The sequence below is a fragment of the Ovis aries genome, chromosome 2 (genome assembly GCF_016772045.2).
Source record: "Ovis aries strain OAR_USU_Benz2616 breed Rambouillet chromosome 2, ARS-UI_Ramb_v3.0, whole genome shotgun sequence".
Classification (NCBI taxonomy): domain Eukaryota; kingdom Metazoa; phylum Chordata; class Mammalia; order Artiodactyla; family Bovidae; genus Ovis; species Ovis aries.
Window position 1 is genome coordinate 78,408,772 of NC_056055.1, and position 26,287 is coordinate 78,435,058.

Here is a 26,287-nt window from a genome sequence, read left to right on the forward strand (position 1 = left end):
TGTGTGTGGTGTTGATCAGCCTCACTAATGGAGCATACAATTCCTGGAGCAAGAAGGTTTTCAAAATGAGGAGAGTGCTAAAAGTTGAAAATGAAATTCAAATTAAGAGCTGTTGTCCTATATCCTTTAGCTAACCTTAGGGCAGAGGGCTTTTAAGGCTCTTTCCTCCCTATTTAGATGTTAAAACCAAGTGGTTGATCTATAGGAATCAATGATTCTTAATTTGCATGAAGGCTTTTTTTCAGTTTTTTGGCATTCCTTCATTATCCGGGCAAAATGTTTTAGAATAGCACAGCTACTTCATATTTATTTATACCTCTCATGAAAACACAAGTATCCCTTACTTTTTCCCTTCCTCCAACTGGAGTGAAAGTTTTAAGGTAAAGCAGAAGGGAAGTTTTTACTCCGAAAGACTTCTCTAGGAAGAGGTAGGTTTCCAGGATAATAAAACTATCATGGCATCTATCTTCTCCTCTACATGACAGTGACTTTCACGCAGATTGAAAAGGGATTTATTTATTCATCCAATAAATATTTATTAGAAAAAGACAAATGGAAGAAAATAGGATATTGGATCCATGGAATTTTATGTTTCTTTGAGGTAAGACTGAGCTAAGGCCTGGAATATGAGATCAGTAATATTTCCTCCTCAAAGTTACCATAGAAATCTGAGTGATTCGGCTACTGGGAAGGGGGGATGTCACCATCTTTTACAGACAAAACAGACAAAAATCAAGGGGGAATGTTTGACCTCATTATTTTTTCAATACCAGCTACTTGGTCTCCTCCCCTCTGATTTTTCATCTATGTAGACTATCATAATGCTGTCATAGTTTTTCTAAGACACAGCTCTGATTATAGGGTTGCACAGATTACAGCAATAAACAAATAATAATAAGCACCTTAAATAACTATTTTTCATTTATACAGTAAAATATAATTTTTTAGATCAGGTTTCAAAACTTCCACCAAAGAATCCCAGTTCAACCTTTTAAAATAATGCCTCACTCTTATCATATTTGAGGTTTCAATCTCCCCAATTGCCAAATTGTCCCTATTCATTTCCACCTCCATGTTTCTTATACTTCCCTCTTGAGGATGGATGATTTCATCTATCCTCACACATCTATACCCCATCGAATTCAAAATGTCATTTGCTTTCTTCAATAATTCATTCATATTCCAACAGATAAAATAAAGCCTTTTTTTGAAATTCTTGTTCTACTTTATTTGACAAATTAGCAATCTCTACCTGTAATGTCATTATGTATATGTAGCCAATATTTCCCCACTCATTTATAGATATTATTATACATAATGTCTTCATAGTAATAAATCTTCAAAAAGTCACTAGCTTGGAGTCAATACCAAGAAATTATCTATCTTTATACACTGTCAGCTTAAGTTGATCTTTTATTGCTTAGTTTTCTCTTGACATTATATCATACTAGTTCATATCACACTGATCTGGAATTATGTATTATTTGTATTGATGTTTGTCTTTGTTTAATTACAGAATTGTACAATACAAAAAGTGGGCACGTTGAAGTAAGATTTTGATTTGAAACTAGCTCTGACATTAAATAGCTCTATGTACTTGGGAAAACTATCAACCAGGTTAAAGCTTTAGTTTATTTCTAAATTATGTATCAAAACCTTACAGAATTTTTTGAAAATAAAATGTAATGATTCTTATTAAGCACCAAGGACATGGCAAGGCCTGAAATGAATTACATCTTTCTGTTGGGACACCATCTCATGATTCACACTTTATCTTTTTAAAAGGAAAATCCTGTAACTCAGTTTCTACATATCTTCCAAAGTGTGTAGTAGAACTGAACACAGATCACCAGTAAGCATATGTCAGGAATGGAAATAGAGTTTTACACAGACTTTTAAACACTAAATCTTAACTGAAAAATAAAAAATTGTTATGCAATAGATAGAACTCAGGTCAAACAGTGTGACATCTGACTCTAGATTTGTAGATATTACTTACTAGCACTGTGACTTTGACACAGGTCCTTTACTTCTCTGAATCTTCATTTCTTCACCTGTGAAAATGAGGACATTGGACTAGATCCATGATTTTTAACTTCACTTTAAAATATATTGGCTTATTTATTCTGTGAATGAAATTTTATGGAAGCATAACAAAAAGAAGCATTAAAAGTAGAGCTACTTTGGAAGTTTAGAGTCTCCACTTTTTGGTTTCTTCCTGTAAAGCTTAAATCTGGTCAATGATTTACAGAGGATTCATGAAGAATTGTGATAATTTAGTTTATAAAAACATCAACTCAGAAAGCATGTATAAGAAATGACAAAATTTATCCATTCATCCATGGAGGATATTTAGGCTGTTTCCACATTTTTGCTATTGTAAATAATGTTGAAATAAGAACTATCTTTGAGATATTGGTCTCCTATCTTTTGAATATATATCCATAAATGAGATTACTGGATCAAAGGGTATTTATATTTTTAATATTTTAAGGAAAATCCAGTGTTTTCCCAAAATGGTTGCTTCAGTTTATATTTTCAAATGTTTGTTGATGAATGGATAAAGAAAATGTGGCTATATATTTGACTACACACACACACACACACACACACACACACACAGGAATATTAATCAGCCTTAAAAAAGAAGGAGATCCTATCATTTGTGATAATATGGATGAACCTGAAAAATATGATAAGTGAAATAAGCCAGATGCAGAAAAGCAAATACTGCATGTTCTCAATCATAGGTGGAATCTGAAATGTCAATTTCATAAAAACAGAGAGCAGTACTGTGGTTATAATTAGCTAGGGAGAATAAGATATGTATTCTACTGGTCAAAGAATATGTAGTTTAGTCATGAAATATAAATAAGTTCTGGAGATCTAAGGTATACAATGTGACTGTAGTTAACAGTATTGTATTATACACTTTTGTATATACAATTTGTTACATTTGACATTTGTTTAAAGAGTAAATTTTAAATTTCTTGCTCCTTCCTCCTCAAAAACAATGGTAACCATATGAAGAAATAAATGTTACTTAGCTGAATTATAGTGAATATTTCACAATGTATACCTATATTAAATCATTAATTTATATGTCTGAAATATATGCATGTTTTAATTATCAATATTCAATTAAGTCAGATAGCCTTTTAAGTTGAGGGGAAATAAGTGAAAGATCAGACTTTAAGCTATCTTTATATTCGCCAAATATTTCCTAAAGATTCACTGAAACTCTAAAAGGTTTCTTAGTAGGCATGTTACATACATTATCTAAAGAGCTAAAAATTCCAAATTGAAATTTTACAACTCTAATATTTAAATTCAGGAATAAAAGATAATTTGGATTATAAATGGGAATACAACTAACAAATAAGAATGATCATACATTGATGTTTTATGTTTTAAAAACCATATTAGCTACAAAACTCATGTAGATGAGCTGTCTTCACACTTTAAATATCACTTAGAGTGTGTCATGATGAAGACCATATCATAGAATGGTCAGTGTGCAAAAATCTTGGAAGAAATTATACAAGAAATTAAACATGTGCTTTGTAGTGAGAGAGATGATTTGAACATTTAACAGTGAAGTTCTAGGAAATTCACTCTGCCTCTAAGCTGCAACTTTGGGCTTCCCTGGTAGCTCAGATGGTAAAGAAACTGCCTGCAATGCAGGAGACCTGAATTTGTTCCCTGGGTTGGGAAGATCCCTGGGAGAAGGGAAAAGCAACCCACTCCAGTATTCTTACCTAGAGAATTCCATGGACAGACCATGGGGTCACAAAGGTCGATCATGACTGAGTGACTAACACACTTTCTAAACTGCAACTTATCTGTAAAATGCAAATAACAATATTGATCCTCCCTGATTTTATGTGCTTTTTGTTGTCTGTTTGCTTTTTTTGGTGACTGGAAAGTAATATTTAATATAAGGAAACAGTAGCTCTTTTAGGTGCCTAGTAAATTAGTCCCTTTTCCTCCTCTTATATAATTTCATAAATATAGTTGACATTGCTCAACATAAGCATGAAGAAATGTTAGCAACTCAACATGTTAATGGTCTCTTTCACTGTGGTTTCTAACTTTCTAACCTTTCGAAGCTGTTAAAGTCAAATAATGATACTGCTGTGGCATGTGTATGCTAGGATCAATAAAGTGTGGTTGTTGGAATAAATTGCAATTAAAGAGGTATTGCTTGATTGCTTGACAGTAGGTAGTCTTTCTGGCCCAAATAAACTCAAGCATCAGTCTGATTTATAGGCTAATTAGTATGGACTTCACATGCATTTCACTGGGAGACCATCAGATCATATTGACTTCTACATGCACCATGAGTGTGCCCTTGACTTTGTTTTGTGTCCCTGACAGGTGACACATCCTCTTTACTTATTTACTTTGTTTATTCAAGGATATACTCATAATTTTTAATCATGTAGAACACAAGAAATGTAATGCGTTTGTAAATGAGTACTGAAATAGCTGTTAAAAATTTAGTATTGCTGCTGGGCTTTTCCTGTTTCTATACATTTACGATAAAAATATGTGTGAATTCAGAAATGGCATAGGCATAAATATAGCAAATAAGGATGATTATTATTGAATTTTTGCAGCAATAGAAAAATACATATCAGCAATCAATTTGTAGGCTAGAAAACTCAGGATAGGTGTATTTCATGACAAATTAGTTGACTAATTCCTTAAAAAAAAGAACGTAATTTTTATTTTCTAAATAAAGAAGTATGCTTATCTAAAGAATAATTTTGCTTATTTCTAACATGTCTATTCAATGTGGTATTTTATACACAATAAATTCTAATATATTTGTCATTTTCAGTCGCTCAGTCATGTCTGACTCTTTGGGATCCCATGGACTGCAGCATGCCAGTATTCCCTCTCCATCACCATCTCCTGATACTTATTCAAACTCATGTCCATTGAGTCAGTCATGCCAACTAACCATCTCATCCTCTGTTGTTCCCTTCTCCTGTCTTCGATCTTCCCAGCATCCAACTCTTTTCTAATGACAGCTCTTTCCACCAGGTGGCCAAATAGTGGAGCTTCAGCTTCAGCATCAGTCTTTCCAATGAATATTCAGGGTTGATTTTCTTTAGGATTGACTGGTTTGATCTCCTTGCTGTCCAAGGGACTCTCAAGAGTCTTCTCCAACCACACAGTTCAAAAGCACCCATTTTTTGGTGTTCAGCCTTCTTTATGGTGCAACTTTCACATCCATACATGACTACTAGAAAACCATAGCTTTGACTAAATGGAACTTTGTTGGCAAAGTAATGTCTCTGCTTTTCAATACACTGTCTAGGTTTGTCATAGCTTTTCTTACAAAGATCAAAGTTCTTTTAATTTCATGGGTGCATACCTACATAATTATTTAGTGAATACGTGACATATGTACACTAAAGTGAGGTAAATTAAGCAATCCTTTGGGTTATACATTTTATTAAGGTATATGCTTACTCTTTGGAAGAAAAGTTATAACCAACCTAGATAGCATGTTGAAAATCAGAGCCATTACTTTGCTAACAAAGGTCCGTCTAGTCAAAACTATGGTTTTCCAGTGGTCACGTATGGATGTGAGAGTTGGATTGTGAAGAAGGCTGAGCACCGAAGAATTGATGCTGTTGAACTGTGGTGTTGGAGAAGACTCTTGAGAGTCCCTTGGACTGCAAGGAGATCCAACCAGTCCATTCTGAAGGAAATCAGCCCTGGGATTTCTTTGGAAGGAATGATGCTAAAGCTGAAACTCCAGTACTTTGGCCACCTCATGCAAAGAGTTGACTCATTGGAAAAGACTCTGATGCTGGGAGGGATTGGAGGCAGGAGGAGAAGGGGACGACAGAGGATGAGATGGCTGGATGGCATCACTGACTCGATGGACGTGAGTCTGAGTAAACTCCAGGAGTTCGTGATGGACAGGGAGGCCTGGCGTGCTGTGATTCATGGGGTTGCAAAGAGTCAAACACGACTGAGTGACTGAATGGAACTGAACTGACAGTGTGTATGTTTCTGTCTTCTTCCACTGTTGTTGTTGCTTAGTTGCTAAGTTGTGTCTTACTCTTTGCTACCCCATGGAGTGTAGCCCACGAGGCTCATCTGTCCATGGGATTTCCCAGGCAAGAATACTGGAGTGGGTTACCATTTCCTTCTACAGGGCATCTTCCAACTCAGGGATCAAACTCACGTCTCCTGTTTGGCAGGCAGATTCTTTACCAGTGAGCCACCTGGGAAACCCTTTCTTCCACTGTGTATTGATTAATTAGTCTACTCTCTGCTAGAGAAATAAAATATTTTAATGAAAAAATTAAAAAAGTACAATTCTTCAAAAGGAACAATTATATATGTATATGTACATGTATATATACATATATAATTGTTCCTTTTGAAGAATTATCCTACATGAATTATGCTTTTATATGTATATATACATATATATAATTGTACTTTTAAAATATATATTATACTTTTAAGTATAATTGTATTTATAAAATATATATTTTTATACATATATAAAGCATCTTTCCTGTAAGTCCTACTGCCACTTTTTTTGTAAATTCTACATTAAAAAAGCATTGAAACAAAAATAAAAATCATGCAAAAAATACTCTGATGCCACACCTTCTATGTTATCCCATATTTATGTTAGATATTTATTTTAGGTGCTATTGTTACACCCAGTAAATCCAAATTATATTTATTATAGTAAAATTACATAAGTTTCTGTCTCTGAGCCCCATTTGCCTTTCTCTACATCTTCTAGAATGATAGTTTTGCGTAGGCCAAAGTCAAAAAGACTAGCTGTTTTTCTACATTGATGAATTATCCTCAGTTTCTGACTTGTAAATAGTATTCAATATATATTTGTTGGATGAAGGAACTAATCAAAAGTTTTGATTACAAAAAGTGATTACAATATTTTGTGTTGGCCACAAAGGCTTTTCCATAACATCTTATGGAAAAACCCAAACAAACTTTTTGACCAACCCAATATTTGTGACTTTGTATATGAAAATACATTTTGATAATTCTGAGTAATCTTTTTACAGCCTTTATATATGACAGTATAAAACTACATTAAATTTAAGTAATTATACCAAAAATAGAAAATGAAACACTAGAATCAAAGAAAGCATTTTAAAGAACAAAATAGGATCCTAAGATAAAATTTTTCTGTGTAAAAATTAGAAGTCCTTGAAAAAAAAAATGAGAAAACAAATTAGGATCAAAATCCATTCCCTGGCTCTCAGGTAATGTCATCTAACATAAGAACCCAGATTCCTTGAAAGCAAAATACATGTCTACCGACCTTGTTAATTTAAGGATTTAAAATAATACCTGGTTCATTGTGAAGACTCAGTTCATATTTTAAATGCATTACAAATGAATCAATCAATTACTTGAAGCAGAACATCTAAGAATTGAAAAAACAGTATATAAAATGCCAGGAAAATACAATAAAGACTGGAAAATATGAAAATGTGTGATACGGTAATTTAGCTAACTAATACAGCATAGACAACATATGTTGTATTATAAGATGATGATACTATTTTAAACTACAAGTGATATTAGAACTCCAGAAAAACAAAGTATATCTGAATATATAGGTTTAAAAATATTCCACAATGAACCAGTATCCTTTTCCATTCTGAGTTCAGTGTCATTAACAGAGTTGAAGATAATACTGAGAGCATCTTTTACAAGTTGAGAGCATCTTTTCCCCATGTCTGTGGGAAGATTTTGTGAGGAGGAGATAGCATTTTGCTTTCCTGTCTTTGGGTTAATTTGCTGAAGTAAACAGTGGAAGAGAATGGATAGGTATAGATCCGAAAGCAAGAAGCACCGCAATTCTAAGAATGTGTATTTTTGCATAGACCTTACAGCAGTTGATCAGCTCTGACTGATGTTTGGTATTCCATTGGTCTGATCATCAACTTGTGTAAAATCTTAAAATAAAGAAGTACAGTTTTATCTTCTGCATAACTGTGATGCCATTAAAATAAAGCAAGTGTTTAAATACTTGTATTTGCCAGGTGGTCAAATTTTTCTCTTCACTCTTGCACATACCCATTCTACCCATCTATATCTATTTAATTCTCATGAGCCACAGACAACCCCACTCCCATCCAGTTGCTTCTTGCTTCTGCCTGTTCTAACACTTCATTGCCTTTCTTTGGGGTTAGTTCAGATCAATCCTGCCTTTCATGAGTACATTTTTTTCTCCAGGTAATTTTTTGTTAATTTTCAGATTACTTTTTATGATGCAGAATTAAGATCAGTCTGAACTTCTAGCTGTAAATTACCTAAAATTGCTAATCACATATACTTATGACCCACTTTCTTAACAGGAAATACTGTTCCCTAGATTTTTTTAAGAGCACCATTTAAAGTAAAATCAGCATTAGAGAATAGTGTTTGGGGGTATAAATTATAAATTTAATGATTTAACATGGGGATGATTTGCACTTACTACAAATGCGAAAAACACTGTTCCATGCATAGCATATAGGGCTTCCCTGGTGACTCAGAGTAGAGAATCTGCCTGCAGTGCAGGAGACCTGGGTTTGATCCCTAGGTCTGGAATATCCCTGAAGAAGTGAATGACTACCCATTCCAGTAGTTTTGCCTGGAGCATTCCATAGACAGAGGAGCCTGACGGATTACAGTCCATGAGGTTGCAAAGAGTCAAGCAGAACTGAGTGAATAACCATGCATGAATGCATGGCATATATCATTACAGTCAAAATTCTATGCCTCTAAGCAACAAAATGGATGCTGAATTTTTGTTAAAAATATTTTCTTGGTCATTTATAGTAAATGTATATTTTAACATTTCTATTTTAAAATTAAAAAGTTTACCTCTCCCATTATTTGCATACATTGAATACATGGGAAAACATTAATGGTCATTTTCATTTAGTAATATCTGTAGAATTTAAAATTGACCAATTTTAAAATAATAATTTAGAAATGGTAAAATAATAAATTTAAAAAAGAGTCATTTGTGGTAAGCCCGATAATTATCTCCTAAATATATTCATGTTTTAATCTCCCAAAACTGTGAATATCTTAAATTACATGGTATAGGATAATTAAACTGCCAATGAGGTGAGTTTAAGATAGTGGGGGTTATCCTGGATTATTCAGGTGGGTCCTACTCCAATTGTAGGGTTAGGATAAGTGAGAAAGTGAGGCAGGAGTATAAGAATCTGAATGATACAATCTGACAAAGACTCTACTAGCCATTGCTGGCTTTGAAGATGGTGGTGATATCTACAATACAAGAAGGCTTTAGAATGTGGAAAAGGCAAGGAACTGGATTTCTTCCTACAGCTTCCAGAAAGAAATGCAGCTATGATATAAACATTTATATCAAGTTCTTGTGAACTTATGTTTTTATTTTTCATGAATATAGCCCTAGTGGTATGAGTGTAAGATCATATGATAATTCTGTTTATCATTTAGAGAATCTTTCAGACTGTTTCCCAAAGTGGATGATACAATTTACATTCATTTATATAATACATACATTTACATGATATATACATTTATATGTCAGCAATGTGTGAGGTCTCCAATTTCTCTACAACGTCAAGAATACTTATTATTATTTGACTTTTTATTGTAATTATCTTAGTGGGTTTGTAATGATAGCATAAGGGCTTCCCAGATGGCTCAGTATTACAGAATTTGCCTGTTAGTGCAAGAGACAGAGAAGATGGGGGTTTGATCCCTGGGCTGGGAAGATCCCCTCAAGGAGGAAATGGCAACCCACTCCAGTATTCTTGGCTGGAAAATCGCATGGACAGAGGAGCCTGGTGGGCTACAGTCCACAGGGTCACCAAAATCAGATGACTTAACAACAGGGCAGAAGCACGAATGTTACTTTATTGTGGTTTTGATTTGTATTTCTCTAATAATTAACAAAGTGAGTATCTTTTCATGTGCTTATTTGCTATTTACAACTTTTTTGAAAAATGTCTATTCAAATCCTTCATCTATATCTAGTATCTTATTAATAGTTAATAAATAATTATTTTCTCCTTTAGAAGATATTATTTATTTTATTTTTAAAATATACATTACTTTTTGGAGAAGGTTTAGGTTCACAATGAAATTTAGTGGAAGGTACACATATTTTCCATATACCCCCTACCACAACACATGCATACATTCCCCATGGACAACATCTCTGACCAGTGTTCACCAGAGTGGGACATCTGTTACAACTGATAAAACTGTACTGACACATCACTGTCACTCAAAGTCTATAGTTCACATGAGGAACCACTCTTGGTATTGTACAGCCAATGAATTTGGATAAATGTATAATGATATATAGCCATCACTATAATATCATACAGGGTACTTTCATTGCTCTAAACATTCTTTGTGTTCTATCCATTCCTCCTTTTCTGCAGTCCCTGGCAACCACTGATCTTTTAATTGTCTCCGTAGTTGCGCTCTTTCCAGAATGTCATATAATTGGAATCCTATAGTATGTAGTCATCTCAGATTGGCTTCTTTCATTTAGTAACATGCATTTAAAGTTCCTTCATGTCTTTTCATGACGATACTTCATTTCCTTGTGTCACTCAATACTATTACGTTGTCTGGATATATTACAGTTTATTCATCTATTCACACACTGAAGAACACTTTCATTTCTTCCATGCTTTGGCAATTATGAATAAAGCTACTATAAACATTCTGTGTACAGGTTTTATGTGGACCTAAGATTTTAGCTACTTTACTAAATAACAAGGAGTATAACTGCTAATTCTAATATCATAAAGTATGTTTAGCTGTGTAAGATACTGCCAAAATATTTTCCAAATATTTCCACCCCACCATTTGTACCATTTTGTACATTTTGTATTTCCACCAGGAATGGATAAGAATTCCTGTTGTTCCATATCTTCCGTAGCATTTGGTGTCTTCAGCATTCTAGATTTTGGCCACTCTAATAGTTGTGTGTGTGTTTGTGCATGCATACTATGTCACTTCAGTCATGTATGCCTCTTTGCAACCTTGTGGACTGTAGCCTGAAAGGAGGTCCTCTGTCCAGGGGATTCTCCAGGCAAGAATACTGGAATGGTTTGCCATGCTCTCCTCCAGGAGATCTTTCCAACTCAGGGATCCAACATCCATCTCTCATGTTTCCTGTATTGGCAGGTGAGTTCTTTACCTCTAGCATCACCTGGGAAGCCCCTAATAGTTTTGTAGTGGTATCTAACTATTGTTTTAATTTGTATTTCTCTGATGACATATTATGTAGACCAACTTTTTATACACTTATTTGACAACTGTATATCTTTGAAAGTATCTCTTAAGGTCTTTGGTCATTTTTAATAGGGCTATTTGTTTTCTTATTCTCACATTTTAAGAATTTAAGAGTTCTTCATATATTTTAGATAACAGTCTGCAATGGACTAAATTATTTGTGTCTCTCCAAAATGCAAATGCTGGAATCCCAACTTCTAATGTAATAGTATTAGGAGGTAGAGCCTCTGGGAGGTAATTAAATCATGAAAACTTATGAATGGTACTAGTGCTTATAAAAAGTATCCCAGAGAGTTTTATTGCCCTCTTTCTGCCCTGTGAGGACACAGCAAGAAGCTGGCAGCCTACAGTCTGGAAGAGGGCATGAATAATATGGCAAATTTGTTCATGTCCTGAACTTAGACTTCTCAGTCTCTAAGAATGGGAGAAACAAATGTTTATTGAATAAGCCACCTAGTCTGTATTATTCTGTTAAAGCAATCTGTACTAAGACACAGTCCTTTATCAGACTGTGTCTTTTGCAACTATTTTTGTACATTTTGATGAAAGCACTTTTATTCTTCTGAACATGTCTTTCATGGAGCAAGTTTTTCCTTTTTTATTGTTTTTTTTTTAATTTTTACTTTACAATATTGTATTGGTTTTGCCATACATCAATATGAATCCACCACGGGTGTACATGTGTTCCCCATCCTGAACTCCCCTCCCACCTCCCTCTCCATACCAACCCTCTGGGTCATCCCAGTGCACCAGCCCCAAGCATTCTGTATCATGCATTGAACCTGGACTGGCAATTTGTTTTAATAAAGTCCATCTAGTTGATTTATATTCATGGAGGGGATACAATTTAATATGGCGGTTTCAGGTACAGAGAACAAATCCATATACCTTTAACATGATGAGAACTTGGAAGGGGGAAATAAAAAATATAGGATGAGACTTGGATGTCACTAGAAATTTACCCTGATAAGACCAGAAAATTTTCAGGATTATGTCACTACAAAGTAACTCAGCATCATCCCTGTATCTTTCAAATAATAAAAACAGAAATATTAATGATGCTTTTTAAGACAGGGGGCTAGATAGAATTAGGTTAGGGGAGGTATATGTTCACACTCTATAGAATAATATAGACTAGACAATAGTTTTGGGGTTAAAAAGTAGACCAATTACACTGAGTACACTTTTTCCTCCTTTCTGTATTTTATTATATTTTATATTATTAAGCCCTGTCAATTTGTGTTTCGGCAATTAATTAGCAAGGACTTTTCTTTTGTAGTCAAACATAGTGAAACTAACTTCAACTTAACTAAAAATAATATTCAGAATGTAAAAAAATAATAATCAGGAAACCAGAATGGGTAGCCATCATACCCTATGATGACAGCAGAGCCTAATAAGAAAGATCTCTCTTCATTCCTGGCAAAGTCTCAGCCAAAGAAAAGCCAGGAACTCTTTGTTTACTATAACTCTCTAATTTCCTTTTCCTCTTTCTAAAAGCATTCTCTTTCCCTTGCTGTTGAATGACTTGCACATGGCTCCCCATGGTTGCAGACCCCAAATTATGATTCTCTGCTGATCCTGGATATACCAGTTTTTGAGGAGTTGCAGAAATATATAACGTCTATTTGTCTTAGGTCAACAAGAACCAAATCAGTTTATCTTGGAAGTAGGCATTTTAAACAATTCTGTAATCTAAAATACTGCCTTTATTTTGCATGGTATTCATTTTACATGACAGTCTCTGAAGTGGCTCATCTGAACATGATTAAAATCAATGAATCATGTTTTTTTCCAGGCTCTCTGCAGTGCATATCAGATGGTTGACAATACCGATTTTTTTTTCAGGACCCAATTATACTTTGATGGAGATTAAGAGTCACATACAAGCCCTTTCTAAAAAAATAGAAATTAATTTATTCAAATAGAACCTCTTATTCACTCTTGAGAAAGGATATTGTGTTGAAGCCATGGAGTGATTACAAGGTGCTAAGTAGCCATGTCAAATTCAGTCATAGCCGGAACCCTCAGCCTTTAACTATATATAAGCTTGGATCCAAAGCCATTATTTATCTAAGAAATAATACTGGGCAAAAAGAGGTTAATATCATCTGGAAATTTGAATTCTAATCTTTCTGACAAGTAGAGGATTTCTAAAATTTCATTGTATATATGCATAAGATAAAAGCCCCATATTTCCCCTTTGTTTTTAATTTCTTAAGCTTTTTGAGGAATAAAAATTCAAGGACCTGAGAAAATACAAAAAGACATGCAAAACAATATACATGTTCATGTTCATGTTTTTCCCAAATAGAACTCTGATAATAAAGGTAGATGGTAGAAAATGCAGAACTGCATATATGTTAGCCATTCTCTTTAGGAAAACACTGCTTGAGAGAGATTTTTGAGTCAATATTAGGTAAGCATGTTAATTTTGCAGGCACTGATAGGTGAAACCAATTACCTTAAATCTCGTTTTAAGAACATAATGTGGTGGAAAGAGGACTGAATAAGGTGGTTTCTTATTAAATCAATCTGCGGTCACTGCTTGTATTTCCAATGCAACCCATTTTTATCTTATTACCCTTTGGCGGGTGGTCCATTTTCACCTCATTTTTGAAACTAATTGAATTGTGTTCACTGAATTAGTAAGAGGACACCATATTACAATCAAAACATACAAAATCATTTTATCCAGTTTAATTATCAATAGATTATTATAATTATACAAACACTCCTGCTGATCTAAATTTTTGTTTCATAGCTGGAAGTATTTAACCCAGTATCAGTGCATCACTTTAACTGGGCAAATTCTTATACTCAGTAATCTGTTTTGACCATTCTCATTCCTATTCTTCTTTCATCCCTTCTACCATGTTTCATTTGACTAGGGCTAAATTAACATGATTTATTGCTATTCAAGTAGAAATTTTACATCACCTCTGTAGACAGAGCAGCTGAGGTCCTGCATATAAAACAGACAACTGGCTTACATGTAAGGTTAAAGTAATGAAATATGGATCACAAGTAGTAATAGCTATATATGTATGAGAATGTGGATTTATAATTCCAAGAGCATATGTAATTGAATGTATTGCTTGTTCAAGCATTTTGAGATACTGGATATAAACCTTTCCAATAATCTATTCATATTTGATTACATAATAGATACTGTCCTTTTTCTACTACTCTATTTACTATAATATTTATTTAATATGTTGTTGCAGTGACTCAAGTACAGAGCTTACAAAACAGAATATCACCTATTTTATGGAAGATTTTGGATTTTCTGGAAAAATCTATAGTAACTCTCATATTTCTACTTCTCTTATACAACATCCATAACACTGGCCCTTAAATACTACACTATCTTTAGGTAACTTAAGTATCATGAAGAAAAAGTTAACATATTGAACAGAATGAATAGTGGAGTAAAATTCTCTCAAAGTTTAAAAGTCACATAACAAGACCCTTAAAATGATCAGAAAACCTACTTTTTACCTCATTTATCAACTGGTTTTCCTGAATCCAAAAAAAAATCTGAAATAATCATTTCCAATATGCTCAGTTACAGTTACATATTTGAAATTCTCCCTTTAAAAACTCCTTTAAAAAACTCTCCCTTATAATCAGGGTTTGGGGGAGTTGTAGTCATGTTAATGTTGTTGAGATAGTCCTAACGTTTGCACCAGAAACAAGTTTCTGCAGAAAAATCTTGCAGTAATGGTCCAGTGACAGCAGTGGAACCACTAATGGCAAAACCTAATGCTTTTCCCTCCCAGCCATTAGACTGTCCTAGAACTTGTTTGCTCCACTTCCTAACAGTACTTTTCAGTCATCAATATTAACTGGACAAATACTTTGTTTGCATCATTATAATAAGCATTATTTAATTCACTCTCTTCTATTTTCAACAATACAACAACCTCTCACCACTTCCTTCAAGCTCAGTATTGGAGAAGAGGGAGTTTGGGAAGCATGGGGGATGAATGAATACTTTCAGAGGAATCATTCTGAAATTAATATAAAGCCTCTTAAGATGGGATAATCAAAAGAACCTTATGCTCTTTTGAAAAATCAAGATTTTCTTTACCTCCCACAAGATAAGAACACACTCTTTAAAAATTAGTTTGTGGCAAAATTATGCCAAAATATCAAAATAAAATTTATACAAGATTAAATTTATTTAAGTCCATTTCCAAATGAGGAAATTTAAAAAATTGATTTACTTGGCTTCACTGGAACTTATAGTTGCAGCACACAGGATTCTTGGTTGTAGAATGTAAACTCTAGCTGAAACATGTGGGATCTGGTTCCCTGACCAAAGATCGAATCCAGGTCCCTTGTATTGGGAGCACGGAGTCCCAGCCACTAGACCAACAGGAAAGTCCACAAAAAAGGAAATTTTCATCATTTGTTGGTAAAATTTGATAGTTTCACCCTACATTACATTAGAAAGTTAGCTACAAAACACAACCGATGACTATGAAAATTAAACTATTAGATGTCCTCCCGCTTTTCTCAAGGGTGAATTGAATAATTGATTTACCTGTTAAACATGTGAAACATAAGAAAGACATAAAAAATTATAAACTGAATTTCCATATCCTTACAATCAAGCTTAAAAATTGAACTTCATCAGTAAAATGAAAACCTTCTGGACTGTGTTCACAAACTATATCATTCCCTCATCCTCTAGGTTGCCAGCCATCTAATCAGTAATTATAATTCTTATGCTCCTCATATATATATATATATGAGTATAGTTTACCTCTTCCAATAATATACATATATAATATCATCCTTTAAGAATACTTTCACAATTGCTCAGCTTTAAGTTTATGGAATTCATCTAAAGATGCATATATATATGCATATAAAATTGGTAGATAAGTTGATAACCATTCAGAATATCTCTATTGTTACAATTAAAATACTAATATAGATATATGCATATTTGTTGGATGATCTATTTGAAAGTCAATCTAGTGTACAGGAGAGTTCCCCAAATACCATAGATATTGTCTTTTGCCCTCTGTATAACCTTCATTATCCAAGTCTCTGGGTTTCTGATGTTGTCAAATGTAAACAGAATAGCCCATATCTATTCTTAATTCCTCTTAGGATTTTGACTCTTAGCTATGAATGTATAGGAATATTTGTTGTGTTTCATTCAGAAATTGTCTTGTATCTAGTTTGTATTGGGAAGGTGGTTTGAAAGACCTTGTGTGTCACATTGCTGTAAGGGATCATATGAAGACTGAATTATGAGACAGCAGCTAGTGTGTTATCAAGTTCTCTTTTATTTTGTTAGCTCCATTGTCATGCCATTTTTTACTGCAGGGTGGGAAGTACATTAAACAACTCCAGTAGAGAGGAGTAAGGGCATGAGAGGAATATGTACTCTGTGTCCTTTGCATGTGTACTGGATATCATAATTGTGGACGTCATCATGGTACCTTTTTCTCATCTTAACATGTATTCTATAGTTAATTGACAGGGGCATAAATAGTATAGTCACTTCAAAAAAAATACGTTTTCACCAAACAGATGTACATTTTCTCATAGAAGTCTAATAAAAATCCTGTTTTTCTTAGTTAAATAATACAAAAATAGGCATTTTAGAATTGTATATCATTTTACACTTATACTGTTGTAAATATTCTTTGGGTAAAATAACTTAAGTTCTATGGCAAAACAAAAATTTGCAGAATTTTCATTTCTACTTTGGCATTTTCTAATCATCTGATTTGGGTCACTGAAGAACAACTTATCAGAGAAAGCAATGGCACCCTACTCCAGTACTCTTGCCTGGAAAATCTCATGGACAGAGGAGCCTGGTGGGCTGCAGTCCACGAAGTCGCAAAGAGTCGGACGCGACTGAGCGACTTCACTTTCACTTTTCCCTTTCATGCATTGGAGAAGGAAATGGCAACCCACTCCAGTGTTCTTGCCTGGAGAATCCCAGGGACGGGGAAGCCTGGTGGGCTGCCGTCTATGGGGTCCCACAGAGTCGGACACGATTGAAGCGACTTAGCAGCAGCAGCAGCAGTGGAATAACTTATGAGTAAGAAATCTATATCCTGGTATATTCTCTGTTTTATAACTTTTAGTTCTTTGTAATATTAGCAAACAAAATCCATAATCTTTCTGGGTCAAATAAATTTGCTGTGCTAAGTTTCTCAGCCATGTCCAACTCTTTGAGACCCCACGGACTGTAGCCCACCAGGCTCCTCTGTCCATGGGGATTCTCCAGGCAAGAATACTGGATTGGATTGCCATGCTCTCCTCCAGGGTATCTGGAATATTCAAAATACTCAGACATCTCAATCATATGCTTATGTAAACTTCCATATTTTGTAAAGGAATGTTAGGTTAACAAAAGAAAGCCTACAGGATTGGTATTCTATAGATCACTCGGGAAATGCTTATGCATTTCTGCACTTTAAATATAGAAAAATAGAAATAAGATGAAACTCTAAGATCAGTTCAGTTCAGTTCCGTCGCTCAGTTGTGTCCGACTCTTTGCAACCCCATGAATTGCAGCATGCCAGGCCTCCCTGTCCATCACCAACTCCTGGAGCTCACCCAGACTCATGTCCATTGAGTCAGCAATGCCATCCAGCCATCTCATCCTCTGTCATCCCCTTCTCCTCCTGCCCTCAATCCCTCCTAGCATCAGACTCTTTTCCAATGAGTCAACTCTTCGCATGAGGTGGCCTAAATACTGGAGCTTCAGCTTTAGCATCATTCCTTCCAATGAAATCCCAGGGCTGATCTCCTTCAGAATGGACTGGTTGGATCTCCTTGCAGTCCAAGGGACTCTCAAGAGTCTTCTCCAACACCGCAGTTCAAAAGCATCAATTCTTCAGTGCTCAGCCTTCTTCACAGTCCACCTCTCACATCCATACATGACTACTGGAAAAACCATAGCCTTGACTAGACGGACCTGTCTACTTTAATTAATATACATATTTTATATATTAAAATATAGGCTACAGTTGCCAGTAGAAATTTACTGATCATGTTTATTAAGCTAAAATCTAAAGTGGTAATAGAGAATACATAGAGGTGTGCACTGGGGATAATACAGACACTTTCAGGAGAAATATTAGTATCTACTAACTGGATATATTCACATCTCAACTTATTGACTTATTTATCTTTTTTATTTTATTTCAGGGGGGAGCTTTAAAGAAAAGAAAAAATGACTTTATTCCTTTTCAGATTTTTTTTTTTTAATTTGTTCATTTGAACCAAGCTCAGATCTGCTTGGCCAGACACTAATGTGATTTCCTAAAAGCCTATTAATGCACTTCAGAAATATCAGCAACAGCAAATAAAGAGATAGAGACAGTGCCTCTAACAGGATATTTTTCTCCCAGGAACTGTCTGGTTTATGCCAGTCATACCAAACATCAACCAGATGACTTAACCATAAATGGACCCAGAAGATTCAATGCACAAAAATTTCTTTCTTATGGGCTTGTCCCAAATACTCAAAATGGCATTTCAAAGTGTTGGTGAGCAATATTTGAGTGATCAGCAATTCTGTAGAGACTTCTGTTTTTGAAAAATTCACACATTTTATTTATTTAATCATTGTGATATAACTATGTGAAAGTAAAGAGAAAGTGTTAGTCTCTGTCTGAATCTTTGCAGCCCCATGGACTGTAGCCCACTAGGCTTCTCTGTCCATGGGATTCTCCAGGCAAGAATACTGGAGTGGAAAGCCATTCCCTTCTCCAGAGGATCTTCCCAACCCAGGGATCAAATTTGTGTCTCCTGCATTGCAGGCAGATTCCTTACTGTCTGAGCCACCCAGGATAAAGGTATTAAATATTCCCATCATATAGATGAAGAAAGCAGGCTCAAAAAAAAAATACTCTAACACATTCTAGCAAAGATTGATGTATGCCTTATTATTCTTGTGTGAGTGAAACCATTAGTCGCTCAGCCGTGTCTGACTCTGTGCAACACCATAGATGGCAGCCCATCAGCCTCTTCTATACATGGAATTCTCCAGCAAGAATAATAGAGTAGATAGCCTTTTCCTTATCTAGGGGATCTTCCCAACTCGGACTGAACCTGGGTCTCTTGCATTGCAGGCAGATTCTTTACCTTCTGAGCCACGAGTTCAGTTCAGTTCAGTTCAGGCACTCAGTCGTGTCGGACTCTTTGCAACCCCATGAATCGCAGCACACCAGGCCTTCCTGTCCATCACCATCTCCTGGAGTTCACCCAGACTCACGTCCATCGAGTCCGTGATGCCATCCAGCCATCTCATCCTCAGTCGTCCCCTTCTCCTCCTGCCCCCAATCCCTCCCAGCATCAGAGTATTTTCCGATGAGTCAACTCTTCGCATGAGGTGGCCAAAGTACTGGAGCTTCAGCTTTAGCATCACTCCTCCCAAAGTAATCCCAGGGTTGATCTCCTTCAGAATGGACTGGTTGGATCTCCTTGCAGTCCAAGAGACTCTCAAGAGTCTTCTCCAACACCGCAGTTCAAACGCATCAGTTCTTTCGTGCTCAGCCTTCTTCACAGTCCAACTCTCACATTCATACATGACTACTGGAAAAACCATAGCCTTGACTAGACGGACCTTAGTCAGCAAAGTGATGTCCCTGCTTTTGAATATACTATCTAGGTTGGTCATAATTTTCTTCCAAGGAGTAAGCGTCTTTTAATTTCATGGCTGCAATCACCATCTGCAGTGATTTTGGAGCCCCAAAAAATAAAGTCTGACACTGTTTCCACTCTTTCCCCATCTATTTCCCATGAAGTGATGGGACCAGATGCCATGATCTTCGTTTTTTGAATATTGAGCTTTAAGCCAACTTTTTAACTCTCCTCTTTCACTTTCATCAAGAGGCTTTTAGCTCCTCTTCACTTTCTGCCATATGGGTGGTGTCATCTGCATATCTGAGGTTATTGATATTTCTCCCGGCAATCTTGATTCCAGCTTGTGTTTCTTCCAGTCCAGCGTTTTTCATGATGTACTCTGCATAGAAGTTAAATAAGCACGGTGACAATATACAGCCTTGATGTACTCCTTTTCCTATTTGGAACCTGTCTCTTGTTCCATGTCCAGTTCTAACTGTTGCTTCCTGACCTGCATACAGATTTCTCAAGAGGCAGGTTAGGTGGTCTGGTATTCCCATTTCTTTCGGAATTTTCCACAGTTTATTGTGATCCACACAGTCAAAGGCTTTGGCATAGTCAATAAAGCAGAAATAGATGTTTTTCTGCAACTTTCTTGCTTTTTCCATGATCCAGCAGATGTTGGCAATTTGATCTCTAGTTCCTCTGCCTTTTCTAAAACCAGCTTGAACATCAGGGAGTTCACGGTTCATGTATTGCTAAAGCCTGGCTTGGAGAATTTTGAGCATTACTTTACTAGCATGTGAGATGAGAGCAATTGTGCGGTAGTTTGAGCATTCTTTGGCATTGCCTTTCTTTGGAATTGGAATGAAAACTGACCTTTTCCAGTTCTGTGGCCACTGCTGAGTTTTCGAAACTTGCTGGCATATTGAGTGCAGCACTTTCACAGCATCATCTTTCAGGATTTGAAACAGCTCACCTGGAATTCCATCACCTCCACTAGATTTGTTCATAGTGATGCTTTCTAAGGCCCACTTGACTTCACATTCCAAGATGTCTGGCTCTATATTAGTGATCACATCATCATGATTATCTGGGTCGTGAAGATCTTTTTTGTGCAGTTCTTCCATGTATTCTTGCCACCTCTTATTAATATCTTCTGCTTCTGTTAGGTCCAGACCATTTCTGTCCTTTATTCAGCCCATCTTTGCATGAAATATTCCCTTGGTATCTCTCATTTTCTTGAAGAGATCTCTAGTCTTTCCCCTTCTGTTGTTTTCCTCTATTTCTTTGCATTGATTGCTGAAGAAGGCTTTCTTATCTCTTCTTGCTATTCTTTGGAACTCTGCATTCAGGTGCTTATATCTTTCCTTTTCTCCTTTGCTTTTCACCTCTCTTCTTTTCACAGCTATTTGTAAGGCCTCCCCAGACAGCCATTTTGCTTTTTTTGCATTTGTTTTCCATGGGGATGGCCTCGATCCCTGTCTCCTGTACAGTGTCACGAACCTCATTCCATAGTTCATCAGGCACTCTATCTATCACATCTAGACCCTTAAATCTATTTCTCACTTCCACTGTATAATCATAAGGGATTTGATTTAGGTCATACCTGAATGGTCTAGCGGTTTTCCCTACTTTCTTCAATTTAAGTCTGAATTTGGCAATAATGAGTTCATGATATGAGCCACAGTCAGCTCCTGGTCTTGATTTTGTTGACTGCATAGAGCTTCTCCATCTTTGGCTGCGAAGAATATAATCAATCTGATTTTGGTGTTGACCATCTGGTGATGTCCATGTGTAGAGTCTTCTCTTGTGTTGTTGGAACCGCAGGCGGCTGTGAACTGGCTAACTAAGCGCAGCTGAGAGGAGCTACCCCTCATCTGAGGTCAGGGGCAGCGGACTAGAGTGCCAGGCTGCGACGGCGCAGGGACAGCCGAGAAGAGCTGCCCCGCGTCCAAGGTCGGGGCGGCGGCCAGGAGAAGCCACCTCACGCCCGAGGTCAGGGGTGGTGACCTTGAGGAGCCACCCTGAGCCCGAGGCCAGGGGCAGCAGCTGGGAGGAGCCACCCACGCCCGAGGCCAGGGCCCGCGGCCAGGAGGAGCAACCCGAGGAGTGGTGGCTGCACAAGTACAGGAGGGCCTAGAGGAGCTATCCCACATTGAAGGTCAGGAACGGTGGTGGTAAGGAGATACCCCTCGTCCAAGGTAAAGCAGTGGCTGTGCTTTGCTGGAGCAGCTGTGAAGAGATACCCCATCCCCAAGGTAAGAGAAACCCATGTAAGATGGTAAGTGTTGCAAGAGGGCATCAGAGGGTAGACACACTGAAACCATACTCACAGACAACTAGTCAATCTAATCACACTAGGACCACAGCCTTGTCTAACTCAATGAAACCAAGCCATGCCTGCGGGGCAACCCAAGATGGGCGGGTCATGGTGGACAAGTCTGACAGAGCAGGGTCCACTGGAGAAGGGAATGGCAAGCCACTTCAGTATTCTTGCCTTGAGAACCCCATGAACAGTAGGAAAAGGCAAAATGATAGGATACCAAAGAGGAACTCCCCAGGCCATTAGGTGCCCAATATGCTACTGGAGATCAGTGGAGAAATAACTCCAGAAAGAAAAAAAGGATGGAGCCAAAGCAAAAACAATACCCAGTTGTGGATGTGACTGATGATAGAAGCAAGATCCAATGCTGTAAAGAGTAATATTGCATAGGAACCTGGAATGCCAGGTCCATGAATCAAGGTAAATTGGAAATGGTCAAACAAAAGATGGCAAGAGTGAACGTCGACATTCTAGGAATCAGCGAACTAAAATGTACTGGAATGGGTGAATTTAACTCAGATGACCATTATATCTACTACTGCGGGCAGGAATCCCTCAGAAGAAATGGAATAGCCATGATGGTCAACAAAAGAGTCCGAAATGCAGTACTTGGATGCAATCTCAAAAACGACAGAATGATCTCTCTTTGTCTCCAAGGCAAACCATTCAATATCACAGTAATCCAAGTCTATGCCCCAACCAGTAAGGCTGAAGAAACTGAAGTTGAACAGTTTTATGAAGACCTACAAGATCTTTTAGAACTAACACCCAAAAAAGATGTCCGTTTCATTATAGGGGACTGGAATGCAAAAGTAGGAAGTCAAGAAACACCTGGAGTAACAGGCAAATTTGGGCTTGGAATGTGAAATGAAGCAGGGCAAAGACTAATAGAGTTTTGCCAAGAAAATGCACTGGTCATAGCAAACACCCTCTTCTTAACAACACATGATAAAACTCTACACATGGACATCACAGATGGTCAACACCGAAATCAGATTGAGCCACTAGGGAAGCCACTTATTACCCTTGTGCAGTGCAGTGCATTACTTAGTAGCTCAGTCATATCTAACTCTCTGCAATCCTATGAACTGTAGCCCACCAGGCTCCTCTATCCATGAGGATTCTCTAGGCAAGAATACTGGAGTGAGTTGCCACGCCCTCCTCTATGGGATATTCCCACCCAGGGATTGAACCCAAGTATCATGCAGTATAGATGGATTCTTTACTGTTTGAGCCACCAGGGAAGCTCCCAAATCTATTTATGTGGTTGTGCTAGGTCTTAGAAGCAGCATGTGGGATCTTTGCTCTTCATTGGGCATGTGGAATCTTTACCTGTTCCCTGACCAGGGATTGAACCTGGGCCTCCCCTGCATTGAAAGAGCAGTCTTCACCGCTGGACCACCAGGAAAGTTTAAGAGAGCACTTCCAGCAAGATTCGAAAAAGCAACTTATTACCTTTGAAAGTGAAAGAAAAAGTGAAAGTTGCTCTGTGGTGTCCGACCCTTTGCAACCCCATGGACTATACAGTCCATGAAATTCTCCAGGCCAGAATACTGGAGTGGGTAGCCTTTCCCTTCTCCAGGGGATCTTCCCAACCCTGGTATCAAACCCTGGTCTCCCACAATGCAGGTGGATTCTTTACCAGCAGAGCCACAAAGGAAGCCCCTACTTCTCGCTTAATTCTGGACAATTTCTAGATGTTTATTTCTAAAGTTTACAGATAATATACCCATAAGAAAGTTTTAAAAGTACACAGGTGCCACAATACTTTATATTACTCATTTATAAATCATAAAATATACTACTTTCAGTCAGTTCTGTCACTCAGCCATGTCTGACTCTTTGCAACCCCATGAACTGCAGACCAGTCTTCCCTGTCCTTCACCATATCCCAGAGTTTGCTAAAACTCATGTCCATTGAGCTAGTATTGCTACCCAGCTATCTTATCATTGACATCCCCTTCTCCTTCCTTCAGTCTTTCCCAGCATCAGGGTCTTTTCCAATGAGTTGGTTCTCCTCATCAGGTGGCCAAAATATTGGAGATTCAGCTTCAGCATTGGTCCTTCCAATGAACATTCAGGACGGATTTCCTTTAGGAGGGACTGGTTGGATCTCCTTGCTCTCCAAGGAACTCTCTAGAGTATTCTCCAACACCACAGTTGGAAAGCATCAATACTCCAGTGCTCAGCCTTCTTTATTGTCCAAATCTCACATCCATACATGACTACTGGAAAAAACATAACATGTTGACTAAGTGGACCATTTTCAGCAAAGTGTTGTCTCTGCTTTTTAATATGCCATCTAGGTTTGTCATAGCTTTTCTTCCAAGGAGCAAGTATCATTCAATTTCATGGCTGCAGTCACCATCCACAGTGATTTTGGAGGCCAAGAAAATAAAGTCTATCACTGTTTCCATTGTTTCCTCATCTAATTTCCATGAAGTGATGGGACCAAATGCCATGATCTTCATTTTTTGAACATTGTGTTTTAAGCCAGCTTTTTTACTTTCCTCATTCACCTTCATCAAGAGCCTCTTTAGTTCTTCTTTGCTTTCTGCCATAAGGGTGTGTCATCTGCATATCTGAGATTATTGATATTTCTCCTGGCAGTCTCGATTCCAACTTGTGTTTCATCCAGCCCAGCATTTTGCATGATTTACTCTGCAGAGATGTTAAATAAGCAGGGGACAATATACAGCTTTGACATACTTCTTCCCCAACCAGTCTAAGTGTTGCTTCTTGCCCTGCATACAGGTTTTTCAGGAGGCAGGTGAGGTGGTCTGGCATTTTGATCTCTAAGAATTTTCCACAGTTTGTTGTGATCCACATAGTCAAACGCTTTAGCATAGCTAATGAAGCAGAAGTAGATTTTTTTTTTTTCTGGAATACTCTTGCTTTCTCTATGATCCAGTTGGTGTTAGTAATTTGATCTCTGGTTCCTCTCTCTTTTCTAAATTCAGCTTATACCTCTGGAAGTTCTCAGTTCACGTACTGTTGAAGCCTAGCTTGAAGGATTTTAGCATTATCTTGAAAGCATGTGAAACAAATTCAATTGTTTGGTAGTTTCAGCATTCTTTAGCATTGCCCTTCTTTGGGAGTGCAATGAAAGCTGACCTTTTCCAGTCCTGTGGCTACTGCTGAGTTTTCAAAATTTGTTGGCATATTGAGTGCAGCACTTTAACAGCATTCATTTTTAGGATTTGAAGTAGCTCAGCTGGAATTCCATCACCTCCACTAGGTTTGTTTGTAGTGATGCTTCCTAAGGGCCATTTGACTTCACACTCCAGGATATCTGGCTCTAGGTAAGTGATCACACCATCATGGTTATCTGGGTCATTAGTATCTTTCTTGTATAGTTCTGTGTATTCTTGCCAACTCTTCTGAATATCTTCCGCTTCTGTTAGGTCCATACCATTTCTGTCCTTTATTGTGCCTTATAGTAGTGTTTATATATTAAAAAAGAAAACAGCCCCCAAATTAAGAAAGGGAAAACCAACAAATATAATAGCAACATAAAATTAATATTTTTCCTCAACCACCAGTGGAATGTCTTACATATCTCTGTACTGTATTTCAGTCACATTTGAGAACACTGCTTCAGAAACACATATGTCTTGACTTTTTGCATGCTTGATTTAACAATCATAAAACTAAATTTCTGAGAATTCTCTACTAGAAATATGTGTTTTCAAGAGGCTCATGCCTTAATAAAAATTGGCACAAATTTTGGCAAAAATTGGCATTATTGCATAGAATGAATTTTGGTGTTCAATGACCTGATTTCAAAATCTTGCTCTGATTTGCTATATGGCCCTGAGAAAATTGACATCTTTGTTCAGTGCCTGTACATTGAGATAAGATTAATATTAACATCAAGAAGTTACTGTGAGGATTAAACCAGCTAATACATAGGAAGAGTGCTTAAAACAACTTTTCACATAATAAGTCTTGCAAATGCATTGGTTATTATTATTATCACAGCATTATTACATCACATTGTGACCATAAGAAAGATATTATTTACAAACAGATAAAAGATATCTATGACATGCCAAA

At 36.8% G+C, this 26,287-nt stretch overlaps 1 protein-coding gene across 24 annotated transcripts in view; it reads right to left on the reverse strand.

The window, feature by feature from the left end:
* The window catches only part of PTPRD (protein tyrosine phosphatase receptor type D), a 2,474,579-nt gene that overhangs the window by 2,156,924 nt on the left and 291,368 nt on the right, over positions 1-26,287 (reverse strand). For all 24 annotated transcript variants that reach the window (XM_060410987.1, XM_060410960.1, XM_060410965.1 and 21 more), the window contains exon 2: positions 2,000-2,054. The gene's annotated coding sequence lies outside the window, so the exon portion shown is untranslated. The remainder of the gene's footprint in view (positions 1-1,999; positions 2,055-26,287) is intronic.